Consider the following 13969-nt stretch of genomic DNA (forward strand, 5'->3'; position numbering starts at 1 on the left):
GTAAACATGACATTGGATGCATTTGCCGAACAGGAAGATTGTGTTTTTCTCCAAAACCACTTTCACGGTGATTTTTGTGAAATTTCACCCAAAATCCACAACAATTTGTCCAGATACTCCTGGATGAAAACAAAACTATCTGGTGATTTGTAGCTATCTCAATCCCAGATCTTCCTACAGCCTCTGTGTGTGTTTGTGTTTTCTGGACATTCTCTATGGCCTTTAAGGTTTTGAATGCATTATAGCATGTAAGGCTTTGTTTTCTGCTGCCAAACGCTAATAGGTTCCACCTGGAGTCAAATCCTCCGCACATTCGAGTTTTCTAGGAAGAAAGCTTCAGAAACCTGAGAAAACATGCTGTTTCTTTCTGTAAACATGACATTGGATGCATTTGCTGAACATGAAGATTGTGCTTTTCCCCAAAACCACTTTCACGGTTATTTTTTGGTTCAATTTCACTTCAAAACTGCAAGAATTTGTCCAGATACTCCTGGATGAAAACAAAACTATCTGTTGTGTTGTGGCTATCTCAATCCCAGATCTTGCTACAGCCTCTGTGTGTGTTTGTGTTTTCTGGACATTCTCTATGGACTTTACGGTTTCAATTGCATTTTAGCATGTAAGGTTTTGTTTCTAGCTGCCAAACGCTAATTGGTTCCACCTGGAGTCAAATCCTCCACACATTCGAGTTTTCTAGGAAGAAAGCTTCAGAAACCTGAGAAAACTTGATATTTCTTTCTGTAAACATGACATTGGATGCATTTGCCGAACAGGAAGATTGTGCTTTTCTCCAAAACTATTTTCACCGTGATTTTTTGGTTAAATTTCATTTCAAAACTACAACAATTTGTCCAGATACTCCTGGATGAAAACAAAACTATCTGGTGATTTTTGGCTATCTCAATCCCAGATCTTGCTACAGCCTCTGTGTGTGTTTGTGTTTTCTGGACATTCTCTATGGACTTTACGGTTTTGAATGCATTTTAGCATGTAAGGTTTTTTTTTTAGCTGCCTAACGCTAATTGATTCCACCAGGTGTCAAATACTCCAAACATTCGAGTTTTCTAGGAAGAATGCTTCAGAAACCTGAGAAAACATGATATTTCTTTCTGTAAACATGACATTGGATGCATTTGCCGAACAGGAAGATTGTGTTTTTCTCCAAAACCACTTTCACGGTGATTTTTGTGAAATTTCACCCAAAATCCACAACAATTTGTCCAGATACTCCTGGATGAAAACAAAACTATCTGGTGATTTGTAGCTATCTCAATCCCAGATCTTTGTACACCCTCTGTGTGTGTTTGTGTTTTCTGGACATTCTCTATGGACTTTAAGGCTTTGAATGCATTTTAGCAGCACCCTTTTTGTTTTCTACTGCCAAACGCTAATTGGTTCCACCTGGAGTCAAATCCTCCACACATTCGAGTTTTCTAGGAAGAAAGCTTCAGAAACCTGAGAAAACATGCTATTTCTTTCTGTAAACATGACATTGGATGCATTTGCCGAACAGGAAGATTGTGTTTTTCTCCAAAACCACTTTCACGGTGATTTTTGTGAAATTTCACCCAAAATCCACAACAATTTGTCCAGATACTCCTGGATGAAAACAAAACTATCTGGTGATTTGTAGCTATCTCAATCCCAGATCTTCCTACAGCCTCTGTGTGTGTTTGTGTTTTCTGGACATTCTCTATGGCCTTTAAGGTTTTGAATGCATTATAGCATGTAAGGCTTTGTTTTTAGCTGCCAAACGCTAATAGGTTCCACCTGGAGTCAAATCCTCCGCACATTCGAGTTTTCTAGGAAGAAAGCTTCAGAAACCTGAGAAAACATGCTGTTTCTTTCTGTAAACATGACATTGGATGCATTTGCTGAACATGAAGATTGTGCTTTTCCCCAAAACCACTTTCACGGTTATTTTTTGGTTCAATTTCACTTCAAAACTGCAAGAATTTGTCCAGATACTCCTGGATGAAAACAAAACTATCTGTTGTGTTGTGGCTATCTCAATCCCAGATCTTGCTACAGCCTCTGTGTGTGTTTGTGTTTTCTGGACATTCTCTATGGACTTTACGGTTTCAATTGCATTTTAGCATGTAAGGTTTTGTTTTTAGCTGCCAAACGCTAATTGGTTCCACCTGGAGTCAAATCCTCCACACATTCGAGTTTTCTAGGAAGAAAGCTTCAGAAACCTGAGAAAACTTGATATTTCTTTCTGTAAACATGACATTGGATGCATTTGCCGAACAGGAAGATTGTGCTTTTCTCCAAAACTATTTTCACCGTGATTTTTTGGTTAAATTTCATTTCAAAACTACAACAATTTGTCCAGATACTCCTGGATGAAAACAAAACTATCTGGTGATTTTTGGCTATCTCAATCCCAGATCTTGCTACAGCCTCTGTGTGTGTTTGTGTTTTCTGGACATTCTCTATGGACTTTACGGTTTTGAATGCATTTTAGCATGTAAGGTTTTTTTTTAGCTGCCTAACGCTAATTGATTCCACCAGGTGTCAAATACTCCAAACATTCGAGTTTTCTAGGAAGAATGCTTCAGAAACCTGAGAAAACATGATATTTCTTTCTGTAAACATGACATTGCATGCATTTGCCGAACAGGAAGATTGTGTTTTTCTCCAAAACCACTTTCACGGTGATTTTTGTGAAATTTCACCCAAAATCCACAACAATTTGTCCAGATACTCCTGGATGAAAACAAAACTATCTGGTGATTTGTAGCTATCTCAATCCCAGATCTTTGTACAGCCTCTGTTTGTGTTTGTGTTTTCTGGACATTCTCTATGGACTTTACGGTTTTGAATGCATTTTAGGAGGACCCTTTTTGTTTTCTACTGCCAAACACTAATTGGTTCCACCTGGAGTCAAATCCTCCACACATTCGAGTTTTCTAGGAATAATGCTTCAGAAACCTGAGAAAACATGATATTTCTTTCTGTAAACATGACATTGGATGCATTTGCCGAACAGGAAGATTGTGTTTTTCTCCAAAACCACTTTCACGGTGATTTTTGTGAAATTTCACCCAAAATCCACAACAATTTGTCCAGATACTCCTGGATGAAAACAAAACTATCTGGTGATTTGTAGCTATCTCAATCCCAGATCTTTGTACACCCTCTGTGTGTGTTTGTGTTTTCTGGACATTCTCTATGGACTTTAAGGCTTTGAATGCATTTTAGCAGCACCCTTTTTGTTTTCTGCTGCCAAACGCTAATTGGTTCCACCTGGAGACAAATCCTCCACACATTCGAGTTTTCTAGGAATAAAGCTTCAGAAACCTGAGAAAACATGCTATTTCTTTCTGTAAACATGACATTGGATGCATTTGCCGAAGAGGAAGATTGTGCTTTTCTCCAAAACCACTTTCACTGTGATTTTTTGGTTAAATTTCACTTCAAAACTACAAGAATTTGTACAGATACTCCTGGATGAAAACAAAATTATCTGGTGTGTTGTGGCTATCTCAATCCCAGATCTTGCTACAGCCTCTGTGTGTGTTTGTGTTTTCTGGACATTCTCTATGGACTTTACGGTTTTGAATGCATTTTAGCATGTAAGGTTTTGTTTTTAGCTGCCATGCGCTAATTGGTTCCTCCTGGAGTCAAATACTCCACACATTCGAGTTTTCTAGGAAGAATGCTTCAGAAACCTGAGAAAACATGCTATTTCTTTCTGTAAACATGACATTGGATGCATTTGCCGAACAGGAAGATTGTGCTTTTCTACAAAACCACTTTCACAGTGATTTTTGTTAAATTTCACCCGAAATCCACAACAATTTGTACAGATACTCCTGGATGAATACAAAACTATCTGGTGATTTGTAGCTATCTCAATCCCAGATCTTGCTACAGCCTCTGTGTGTGTTTGTGTTTTCTGGACATTCTCTGTGGACTTTACAGTTTTGAATGCATTTTAGCAGGACTCTTTTTGTTTTTACGTGCCAAACGCTAATTGGTTCCACCTGGAGCCAAATCCTCAACTCATTCGAGTTTTCTAGGAAGAAAGCTCCAGAAACCTGAGAAAACATGCTATTTCTTTCTGTAAATATGACATTGGATGCATTTGCCGAAAAGGAAGATTGTGCTTTCCTACAAAACCACTTTCACGTTGATTGTTCGTTAAATTTCAACCGAAATCCACAACAATTTGTCCAGATACTCCTGGATGACAACAAAACTATCTGGTGTGTTGTGGCTATCTCAATCCCAGATCTTGCTACAGCCTCTGCGTGTGTTTGTGTTTTCTGGACATTCTCTATGGACTTTACGGTTTTGAATGCATTTTAGCATGTAAGGTTTTGTTTTTAGCTGCCAAACGCTACTTGTTTCCACCTGGAGACAAATCCTCCACTCATTCGAGTTTTCTGGGAAGAAAGCTTACGAAACCTGAGAAAACATGCTATTTCTTTCTGTAAACATGACATTGGATGCATTTGCCGAACAGGAAGATTGTGCTTTTCCCCAAAACCACTTTCACGGTGATTTTTTGGATAAATTTCACTTCAAAACCACAACAATTTGTCCAGATAATCCTGGATGAAAACAAAACTATCTGGTGTGTTGTGGCTATCTCAATTCCAGATCTTGCTACAGCCTCTGTGTGTGTTTGTGTTTTCTGGACATTCTCTATGGACTTTACGGTTTTGAATGCATTTTAGCATGTAAGGTTTTGTTTTTAGCTGGCAAACGCTAATTGGTTCCACCTGGAGTCAAATCCTCCACACATTCGAGTTTTCTAGGAAGAAAGATTCAGAAACCTGAGAACACGTGATATTTCTTTCTGTAAACATGACATTGAATGCATTTGCCGAACAGGAAGATTGTGCTTTTCTCCAAATCCACTTTCACGGTGATTTTTTGGTTTAATTTCACTTCAAAACTACAAGAATTTGTCCAGATACTCCTGGATGAAAAGAAAACTATCTGGTGTGTTGTGGCTATCTCAATCCCAGATCTTGCTACAGCCTCTGTGTGTGTTTGTGTTTTCTGGACATTCTCTATGGACTTTACGGTTTTGAATGCATTTTAGCATGTAAGGTTTTGTTTTTAGCTGCCAAACGCTAATTGGTTCCACCTGGAGTCAAATCCTCCACACATTCGAGTTTTCTAGGAAGAAAGCTCCAGAAACCTGAGAAAACATGATATTTCTTTCTGTAAACATGACATTGGATGCATTTGCCGAACAGGAAGATTGTGCTTCTCTCCAAAACCACTTTCACGGTTATTTTTTGGTTAAATTTCACTTCAAAACTACAACAATTTGTCCAGATACTCCTGGATGAAAACAAAACTATCTGGTGATTTTTGGCTACCTCAATCCCAGATCTTGCTACAGCCTCTGTGTGTGTGTTTTTTTTCTGGACATTCTCTATGGACTTTACGGTTTTGAATGCATTTTAGCATGTAAGGTTTTTTTTAGCTGCCTAACGCTGATTGATTCCACCTGGAGTCAAATACTCCATACATTCGAGTATTCTAGGAAGAATGCTTCAGAAACCTGAGAAAACATGATATTTCTTTCTGTAAACATGACATTGGATGCATTTCCCGAACAGGAAGATTGTGCTTTTCCCCAAAACCACTTTCACGGTGATTTTTTGGTTCAATTTCACTTCAAAACTACAAGAATTCGTCCAGATACTCCTGGATGAAAACAAAACTATCTGGTGTGTTGTGGCTATCTCAATCCCAGATCTTGCTACAGCCTCTGTGTGTGTTTGTGTTTTCTGGACATTCTCTATGGACTTTACGGTTTTGAATGCATTTTAGCATGTAAGGTTTTTTTTTTAGCTTCCTAACGCTAATTGATTCCACCTGGAGTCAAATACTCCATACATTCGAGTATTCTAGGAAGAATGCTTCAGAAACCTGAGAAAACATGATATTTCTTTCTGTAAACATGACATTGGATGCATTTGCCGAACAGAAAGATTGTGCTTTTCTCCAAAACCACTTTCACTGTGATTTTTGTTAAATTTCACACGAAATCCACAACAATTTGTCCAGATACTCCTGGATAAATACAAAACTATCTGGTGATTTGTAGCTATCTCAATCCCAGATCTTGCTACAGCCTCTGTGTGTGTTTGTGTTTTCTGGACATTCTCTATGGACTTTATGGTTTTGAATGCATTTTAGCATGTAAGGTTTTGTTGTTAGCTGCCAAACGCTAATTGGTTCCACCTGGAGTCAAATCCTCCACTCATTCGAGTTTTCTAGGAAGAAAGCTTCAGAAACCTGAGAAAACATGATATTTCTTTCTGTAAACATGACATTGGATGCATTTGCCGAACAGGAAGATTGTGCTTTTCTCCAAAACCACTTTCTCTGTGATTTTTTGGTTAAATTATACAGAAAAACTACAAGAATTTGTCCAGATACTCCTGGATGAAAACAAAAGTATCTGGTGTGTTGTGGCTATCTCAATCCCAGATCTTGCTACAGCCTCTGTGTGTGTTTGTGTTTTCTGGACATTCTCTATGGACTTTACGGTTTTGAATGCATTTTAGCAGAACCCTTTTTGTTTTCTGCTGCCAAACGCTAATTGGTTCCACCTGGAGTGAAATACTCCACACATTCGAGTTTTCTAGGAAGAAAGCTTCAGAAACCGGAGAAAACATGATATTTCTTTCTGTAAACATGACATTGGATGCATTTGCCGAACAGGAAGATTGTGCTTTTCCCCAAAACCACGTTCACGGTGATTTTTTGGTTAAATTTCATTTCAAAACCCCAACAATTAGTCCAGATAATCCTGGATGAAAACAAAACTATCTGGTGTGTTGTGGCTATCTCAATCCCAGATCTTGCTACAGCCTCTGTGTGTGTTTGTGTTTTCTGGACATTCTCTATGGACTTTACGGTTTTGAATGCATTTTAGCATGTAAGGTTTTGTTTTTAGCTGCCAAACGCTAATTAGTTCCACCTGGAGTCAAATCCTCCACACATTCGAGTTTTCTAGGAAGAAAGCTTCAGAAACCTGAGAAAACATGATATTTCTATTTGTAAACATGACAGTGGATGCATTTCCCGAACAGGAAGATTGTGCTTTTCTCCAAAACTACTTTCACGGTGATTTTTTGGTTAAATTTCATTTCAAAACTACAACAATTTGTCGAGATACTCCTGGATGAAAACAAAACTATCTGGTGTGTTGTGGCTATCTCAATCCCAGATCTTGCTACAGCCTCTGTGTGTGTTTGTGTTTTCTGGACATTCTCTGTGGACTTTATAGTTTTGAATGCATTTTAGCAGGACCCTTTTTGTTTTTAGCTGCCAAACGCTAATTGGTTCCACCTGGAGCCAAATCCTCAACTCATTCGAGTATTCTAGGAAGAAATCTCCAGAAACCTGAGAAAACATGATATTTCTTTCTGTAAACATGACATTGGATGCATTTACCGAAGAGGAACAATGTGCTTTCCTACAAAACCACTTTCACGTTGATTGTTGGTTAAATTTCAACCGAAATCCACAACAATTTGTCCAGATACTCCTGGATGAAAACAAAACTATCTGGTGTGTTGTGGCTATCTCAATCCCAGATCTTGCTACAGCCTCTGTGTGTGTTTGTGTTTTCTGGACATTCTCTATGGACTTTACGGTTTTGAATGCATTTTAGCATGTAAGCTTTTGTTTTTAGCTGACAAACGCTAATTGGTTCCACCTGGAGTCAAATCCTCCACTCATTCGAGTTTTTTAGGAAGAAAGCTTCAGAAACCTGAGAAAACATGCTATTTCTTTCTGTAAACATGACATTGGATGCATTTGCCGAACAGGAAGATTGTGCTTTTCTCCAAAACCACTTTCACGGTGATTTTTTGATTAAATTTCACTTCAAAACTACAAGAATTTGTCCAGATGATCCTGGATGACACCAAAACTATCTGGTGTGTTGTGGCTATCTCAATCCCAGATCTTGCTACAGCCTCTGTGTGTGTTTGTGTTTTCTGGACATTCTCTATGGACTTTACGGTTTTGAATGCATTTTAGCATGTAAGCTTTTGTTTTTAGCTGACAAACGCTAATTGGTTCCACCTGGAGTCAAATCCTCCACTCATTCGAGTTTTTTAGGAAGAAAGCTTCAGAAACCTGAGAAAACATGCTATTTCTTTCTGTAAACATGACATTGGATGCATTTGCCGAACAGGAAGATTGTGCTTTTCTCCAAAACCACTTTCACGGTGATTTTTTGGTTAAATTTCACTTCAAAACTACAACAAATTTGTCCAGATACTCCTGGATGAAAACAAAAGTATCTGGTGTGTTGTGGCTATCTCAATCCCAGATCTTGCTACAGCCTCTGTGTGTGTTTGTGTTTTCTGGACATTCTCTATGGACTTTATGGTTTTGAATGCATTTAAGCAGGACCCTTTTTGTTTTCTGCTGGCAAACGCTAATTGGTTCCACCTGGAGTCAAATCCTCCACACATTCGAGTTTTCTAGGAAGAATGCTTCAGAAACCTGAGAAAACATGCTATTTCTTTCTGTAAACATGACATTGGATGCATTTGCCGAACAGGAAGATTATGCTTTTCCCCAAAACCACTTTCACGGTGATTTTTTGGTTCAATTTCACTTCAAATCTACAACAATTTGTCCAGATACTCCTGGATGAAAAGAAAACTATCTGGTGTGTTGTGGCTATCTCAATCCCAGATCTTGCTACAGCCTCTGTGTGTGTTTGTGTTTTCTGGACATTCTCTATGGACTTTACGGTTTTGAATGCATTTTAGCATGTAAGGTTTTGTTTTTAGCTGCCAAACGCTAATTGGTTCCACCTGGAGTCAAATCCTCCACACATTCGAGTTTTCTAGGAAGAAAGCTTCAGAAACCTGAGAAAACATGATATTTCTTTCTGTAAACATGACATTGGATGCATTTGCCGAACAGGAAGATTGTGCTTTTCTCCAAAACCACTTTCACGGTGACTTTTGTTCAATTTCACCCGAAATCCACAACAATTTGTCCAGATACTCCTGGATGAAAACAAAACTATCTGGTGATTTGTAGCTATCTCAATCCCAGATCTTTGTACAGCCTCTCTGTGTGTTTGTGTTTTCTGGACATTCTCTGTGGACTTTACGGTATTGAATGCATTTTAGCAGGACCCTTTTTGTTTTTAGCTGCCAAACGCTTATTTGTTCCACCTGGAGTCAAATCCTCCACACATTCGAGTTTTCTAGGAAGAAAGCTCCAGAGACCTGAGAAAACATGATATTTCTTTCTGTAAACATGACATTGGATGCATTTGCCGAACAGGAAGATTGTGCTTTCCTCCAAAAGCACTTTCACATTGATTGTTGGTTAAATTTCAACTGAAATCCGCAACAATTTGTCCAGATACTCCTGGATGAAAACAAAAGTATCTGGTGTGTTGTGGCTATCTCAATACCAGATCTTGCTACAGCCTCTGTGTGTGTTTGTGTTTTCTGGACATTCTCTATGGACTTTACGGTTTTGAATGCATTTTAGCATGTAAGCTTTTGTTTTTAGCTGACAAACGCTAATTGGTTCCACCTGGAGTCAAATCCTCCACTCATTCGAGTTTTTTAGGAAGAAAGCTTCAGAAACCTGAGAAAACATGCTATTTCTTTCTGTAAACATGACATTGGATGCATTTGCCGAACAGGAAGATTGTGCTTTTCTCCAAAACCACTTTCACGGTGATTTTTTGGTTAAATTTCACTTCAAAACTACAACAAATTTGTCCAGATACTCCTGGATGAAAACAAAAGTATCTGGTGTGTTGTGGCTATCTCAATCCCAGATCTTGGTACAGCCTCTGTGTGTGTTTGTGTTTTCTGGACATTCTCTATGGACTTTATGGTTTTGAATGCATTTAAGCAGGACCCTTTTTGTTTTCTGCTGGCAAACGCTAATTGGTTCCACCTGGAGTCAAATCCTCCACACATTCGAGTTTTCTAGGAAGAATGCTTCAGAAACCTGAGAAAACATGCTATTTCTTTCTGTAAACATGACATTGGATGCATTTGCCGAACAGGAAGATTATGCTTTTCCCCAAAACCACTTTCACGGTGATTTTTTGGTTCAATTTCACTTCAAATCTACAACAATTTGTCCAGATACTCCTGGATGAAAAGAAAACTATCTGGTGTGTTGTGGCTATCTCAATCCCAGATCTTGCTACAGCCTCTGTGTGTGTTTGTGTTTTCTGGACATTCTCTATGGACTTTACGGTTTTGAATGCATTTTAGCATGTAAGGTTTTGTTTTTAGCTGCCAAACGCTAATTGGTTCCACCTGGAGTCAAATCCTCCACACATTCGAGTTTTCTAGGAAGAAAGCTTCAGAAACCTGAGAAAACATGATATTTCTTTCTGTAAACATGACATTGGATGCATTTGCCGAACAGGAAGATTGTGCTTTTCTCCAAAACCACTTTCACGGTGACTTTTGTTCAATTTCACCCGAAATCCACAACAATTTGTCCAGATACTCCTGGATGAAAACAAAACTATCTGGTGATTTGTAGCTATCTCAATCCCAGATCTTTGTACAGCCTCTCTGTGTGTTTGTGTTTTCTGGACATTCTCTGTGGACTTTACGGTATTGAATGCATTTTAGCAGGACCCTTTTTGTTTTTAGCTGCCAAACGCTTATTTGTTCCACCTGGAGTCAAATCCTCCACACATTCGAGTTTTCTAGGAAGAAAGCTCCAGAGACCTGAGAAAACATGATATTTCTTTCTGTAAACATGACATTGGATGCATTTGCCGAACAGGAAGATTGTGCTTTCCTCCAAAAGCACTTTCACATTGATTGTTGGTTAAATTTCAACTGAAATCCGCAACAATTTGTCCAGATACTCCTGGATGAAAACAAAAGTATCTGGTGTGTTGTGGCTATCTCAATACCAGATCTTGCTACAGCCTCTGTGTGTGTTTGTGTTTTCTGGACATTCTCTATGGACTTTATGGTTTTGAATGCATTTAAGCAGGACCCTTTTTGTTTTCAGCTGGCAAACGCTAATTGGTTCCACCTGGAGTCAAATCCTCCACACATTCGAGTTTTCTAGGAAGAATGCTTCAGAAACCTGAGAAAACATGCTATTTCTTTCTGTAAACATGACATTGGATGCATTTGCCGAACAGGAAGATTGTGCTTTTCCCCAAAACCACTTTCACGGTGATTTTTTGGTTCAATTTCACTTCAAATCTACAACAATTTGTCCAGATACTCCTGGATGAAAAGAAAACTATCTGGTGTGTTGTGGCTATCTCAATCCCAGATCTTGCTACAGCCTCTGTGTGTGTTTGTGTTTTCTGGACATTCTCTATGGACTTTACGGTTTTGAATGCATTTTAGCATGTAAGGTTTTGTTTTTAGCTGCCAAACGCTAATTGGTTCCACCTGGAGTCAAATCCTCCACACATTCGAGTTTTCTAGGAAGAAAGCTTCAGAAACCTGAGAAAACATGATATTTCTTTCTGTAAACATGACATTGGATGCATTTGCCAAACAGGAAGATTGTGCTTTTCTCCAAAACCACTTTCACGGTGACTTTTGTTCAATTTCACCCGAAATCCACAACAATTTGTCCAGATACTCCTGGATGAAAACAAAACTATCTGGTGATTTGTAGCTATCTCAATCCCAGATCTTTGTACAGCCTCTCTGTGTGTTTGTGTTTTCTGGACATTCTCTGTGGACTTTACGGTATTGAATGCATTTTAGCAGGACCCTTTTTGTTTTTAGCTGCCAAACGCTTATTTGTTCCACCTGGAGTCAAATCCTCCACACATTCGAGTTTTCTAGGAAGAAAGCTCCAGAGACCTGAGAAAACATGATATTTCTTTCTGTAAACATGACATTGGATGCATTTGCCGAACAGGAAGATTGTGCTTTCCTCCAAAAGCACTTTCACATTGATTGTTGGTTAAATTTCAACTGAAATCCGCAACAATTTGTCCAGATACTCCTGGATGAAAACAAAAGTATCTGGTGTGTTGTGGCTATCTCAATCCCAGATCTTGCTACAGCCTCTGTGTGTGTTTGTGTTTTCTGGACATTCTCTATGGACTTTATGGTTTTGAATGCATTTTAGCATGTAAGTTTTTGTTTTTAGCTGCCAAACGCTTATTGGTTCCACCTGGTGTCAAATCCTCCACTCATTCGAGTTTTCTAGGAAGAAAGCTTCAGAAACCTGAGAAAACATGATATTTCTTTCTGTAAACATGACATTGGATGCATTTGCCGAACAGGAAGATTGTGCTTTTCTCCAAAACCACTTTCACGGTGATTTTTTGGTTAAATTTCACTTCAAAACTACAAGAATTTGTCCAGATACTCCTGGATGACACCAAAACTATCTGGTGTGTTGTGGCTATCTCAATCCCAGATCTTGCTACAGCCTCTGTGTGTGTTTGTGTTTTCTGGACATTCTCTATGGACTTTACGGTTTTGAATGCATTTTAGCATGTAAGGTTTTGTTTTTAGCTGCCAAACGCTAATTGGTTCCACCTGGAGTCAAATCCTCCACACATTCGAGTTTTCTAGGAAGAAAGCTTCAGAAACCTGAGAAAACATGCTATTTCTTTTTGTAAACATGACATTGGATGCATTTGCCGAACAGGAAGATTGTGCTTTTCCCCAAAACCACTTTCACGGTGATTTTTTGGTTAAATTTCACTTCAAAACTACAACAATTTTTCCAGATACTCCTGGAAGAAAAAAAAAGGATCTGGTGTGTTGTGGCTATCTCAATCCCAGATCTTGCTACAGCCTCTGTGTGTGTTTGTGTTTTCTGGACAGTCTCTATGGACTTTAAGGTTTTGAATGCATTTTATCAGTACCCTTTTTGTTTTCTGCTGCCAAACGCTAATTGGTTCCACCTGGAGTCAAATCCTCCACTCATTCGCGTTTTCTAGGAAGAAAGCTTCAGAAACCTGAGAAAACATGATATTTCTTTCTGTAAACATGACATTGGATGCATTTCCGAACAGGAAGATTGTGCTTTTTTTCAAAACCACTTTCACGGTGATTTTTTGGTTCAATTTCACTTCAAAACTGCAAGAATTTGTCCAGATACTCCTGGATGAAAACAAAACTATCTGGTGTGTTGTGGCTATCTGAATCCCAGATCTTGCTACAGCCTCTGTGTGTGTTTGTGTTTTCTGGACATTCTCTATGGACTTTACGGTTTTGAATGCATTTTAGCATGTAAGGTTTTGTTTTTAGCTGCCAAACACTAATTGGTTCCACCTGGAGTCAAATCCTCCACACATGCGAGTTTTCTAGGAAGAATGCTTCAGAAACCTGAGAAAACATGATATTTCTTTCTGTAAACATGACATTGGATGCATTTGCCGAACAGGAAGATTGTGCTTTTCTCCAAAACCACTTTCACGGTGATTTTTTGGTTAAATTTCACTTCAACACTACAAGAATTTGTCCAGATACTCCTGGATGAAAAAAAAACTCTCTGGTGTGTTGTGGCTATCTCAATCCCAGCCTCTGTGTGTGTTTGTGTTTTCTGGACATTCTCTATGGACTTTACGGTTTTGAATGCATTTTAGCATGGAAGTTTTTTGTTTTCAGCTGGCAAACGCTAATTGGTTCCACCTGGAGTCAAATCCTCCACACATTCGAGTTTTCTAGGAAGAAAGCTTCAGAAACCTGAGAAAACATGATATTTCTTTCTGTAAACATGACATTGCATGCATTTGCCGAACAGGAAGATTGTGCTTTTCTCCAAAACCACTTTCACGGTGATTTTTGGTTACATTTCACCCGGAATCCACAACAATTTGTCCAGATACTCCTGGATGAAAACAAAACTCTCTGGTGTGTTGTGGCTATCTCAATCCCAGATCTTGCTACAGCCTCTGTGTGTGTTTGTGTTTTCTGGACATTCTCTATGGACTTTATGGTTTTGAATGCATTTTAGCATGGAAGTTTTTTGTTTTCAGCTGGCAAACGTT

The sequence above is a fragment of the Oryctolagus cuniculus genome, chromosome 16 (assembly GCF_051225735.1).
Source record: "Oryctolagus cuniculus isolate XC-2025 breed Fujian yellow rabbit chromosome 16, ASM5122573v1, whole genome shotgun sequence".
Classification (NCBI taxonomy): Eukaryota; Metazoa; Chordata; class Mammalia; order Lagomorpha; family Leporidae; genus Oryctolagus; species Oryctolagus cuniculus.